Genomic DNA, 3080 nt, shown 5'->3' on the forward strand with positions numbered 1-3080 from the left:
CCTTTTCAGTTTTTAAAAAAATAAAAGAAAATAATGGAAATGTCAAAAAAATAAAAGAAAATAAGTTTCTCATGTGATATGTGGTCTAGTTGTTGGGAAAATTTGCAAATGTGAATTTTGACTTTATTTGCAAAATCTCTCTGAAATTTGTAAAAATAGGCATAACTTTTGCATACTAACTCGGATGAAAAAGTTTTTTATATGAAAAATCATCTACTTGAAACAATTGATTGGGAGGGCGAAACAGCAGAGACAAAAACAAAGTACGAGGAGAAGCACTTACCAGACGGCGACGAGCCCGACGCCGGAAGGTAAACAGCTGCAGAGAGGACTAGAGGAGAGCAAACCCTAGCGGTCGCGGAGAGGACTAGAGGAGAGGCGGCTGTGGATGGATGGGACCGATGGGAACAACTATAATAAATTTAGGACCTCGAGAAGGACCCAACGTTCGGTCTGGACATGCGGCAGACCGAACAAAATGTTCCACCGGAGAGGGCGATCTATCGAAGAGAGTCGTTCGGTGCGGAAACGCTCCAGCCCAAACACCTCCTTTGAGAGAAAGCTTTTTTTGTTAAATCCCTTCACGAGCAACCTTGTCGATACATCCGGGTTAAAGAAAATGGGCCAACAAATGGCCCAACGTATGGACACAAAAACCCACAAAGACCCCAGAGATTATTAAAAAGCTAGCAATTGCACATAGACTGGCAAATCAAAAATGAAAAAATTGCCATGGAAAATTTTAGTTTAATTTTTCATGCCAAAATTTACTCTATGTTTGCCATGGCAAATATTATTTTTATTCACATGGCAACTTTTAGTTTAATTTGCCATGGCAAAAATTATTTTATTTTTGCCTTGCCAAAAATAGTTTTGTTCACATGGGAAACTTTAATTTAATTTTCCATGGCAAAAATTGCTTTTATTCACATGACAACTTTAAGTTTAATTTTCCATGGCAACAATTACTCTATTTCTGCCATCGCAAAAATACTTTTATTCACATGGCAAATTTTACTCTATTTTTGCATTTTCCATGGCAAAATAGTACTTTTATTCACTTGGCAAAAATAGCAAAGAAATACTTTTATTCACATGGCAAAAATAGCAAAGAAATACTTTTATTCACATGATTTTAGTTAAATTTGCCATGGCAAAATTTACTCTATTTTTCCCTGGCAAAAAAAATACTTTTGTTCACATGGCAAATTTTAGTTTAATTTGCCCTGGAAAAATATACTCTATTTCTTCCATGGCAAAAAAATACTTTTATTCACATGGCTTGTTTTAGTTTAATTTGCCATGCCAAAATTTACTATATTCTTCCACGGCAAAAATACTTTTATGCACATGGCAACTTTTACTTTGGATTTGCCATGACAATATTCACTCTTTTTTTTGCCATGGTGAAACTATTTAATAAGCATAGATGGTATCATAAAAGAATGTGAATTCATGCAAGTATATTGAGCACAGCCAACTTGTTTGGTTGAAGAAGCTCCTGTCATGCATACAAGCACAAGAAAAAAGATGAGCTTTGTCTCAAAAAAAAGATGAGCTGATTGGAAAGCTACTGACATACACTCTTTCCATGTTGTAGAACAAAGTTGTTTTCCAAATTGTGATTGCTGAAACAATGCAAAATACACAAAAATCAAACAGGCTGCATGTTCTAGCTAACACAAATTTCAGAAAATTGCCATGTCAAATTTATAAAAATTGCCATGGCATTTTTACAAAAGAATTTCCAAGGTTAATTGAAAACAATATCTATAAATTGCCATGGAAAAATAGTACTGGCGGCTTCAGAAATATGGCAAAATATATTATGTTTTCATGCCATGGCAATGAAAACATGATTTTGACATGGCAACATACTTTGTGTTTCCATGGCAATATATTATGATGTCTTGGTCTTGCCATGGCAAGAAATAATTTAGATCTTGGATGGCTGCAAAAGTTGAGGCGACATGGCAACATATTTTGTGTTTACATGGCAAAAACATATTTTGACTTGCCATCAACTATAATTTCGAAAAACTGCCATGGAAAATTGGTCAATTAGCATCACATCAAAGTAAAAAAGTTTCTGCAATCCATGAATGACAAAAAAAGTGAGCCAATTCGCTTGGCCACCTTGAGCAGATCGAAAGCTACGCCCCTGGCCATCAAGTCAGGTTTGGAAGCCTAAACTACACGGCTGACATCCGCGGGGACTTGATCTTCGACGGATTCGAGCCATAGCCGAGCGCGCCGCACTGTCTCGATGGGCATGATATAGCTCTGCCGCCGAACAGCGCCTTGGAGGCCGCACACGCATCGGTTCTGACCATTGATTCGGAGCCTACTACGCCGATCGAGGATCAGCGGTTGGACGCTGCCTCAGGGGCTGTGATCTCAGAGGCGATCGAGCCGAACTCCAGCCCCGCACTCCGCATGGCCCGTGACTCCGAGGAGCCGGATTCCTCTCCAAACTCCGAGCCCCCCGCGCCCCTGCCGATCGAATCCGATTGGGCGCCGATAATGGAGTTCACTGCCGCGGACATCTTTCAGCACTCGCCCTTCGACGACATCCTGAATTCTCTAAAGTCTCTCTCTTTATCAGGAGAGCCCTGGCCGGACTATGGTCAGCAAGGTTGGGATACGGACGATGAGGAAATTCAAAACCCACCCACCACCCACTTCGTAGCCACTGTCAACGACTTAACCGACATGCTTGACTTCGACTCCGAAGACATCGATGGCATGGACGACGATGCAGGAGACGAACAAGAACCAGCACTTGTAGGGCGCTGGAAGGCCACCTCGTCATATGACATATATATGGTGGACACTCCAAATGATGGACATCACTAGTAGAAAACAGGGCTATGGTCTAGGCCGGCTCAGCCCATTAGTCCCGGTTCAGTCTTGAACCGGGACTAATTTGAGCATTTGTCCCGGTTCGTGCGGCTAAGGCATTAGTCCCGGTTCACTCGGGCCCTTTAGTCCCGGTTTAAGACATGAACCGGGACTAAAGGGTGCGATGACCTTTAGTCCCGGTTCGTGCCTCAAACCGGGACTAAAGGTTTAGTCCCGGT

This window comes from Triticum dicoccoides, chromosome 6A, assembly GCF_002162155.2.
Source record: "Triticum dicoccoides isolate Atlit2015 ecotype Zavitan chromosome 6A, WEW_v2.0, whole genome shotgun sequence".
NCBI classification, from domain to species: Eukaryota; Viridiplantae; Streptophyta; class Magnoliopsida; order Poales; family Poaceae; genus Triticum; species Triticum dicoccoides.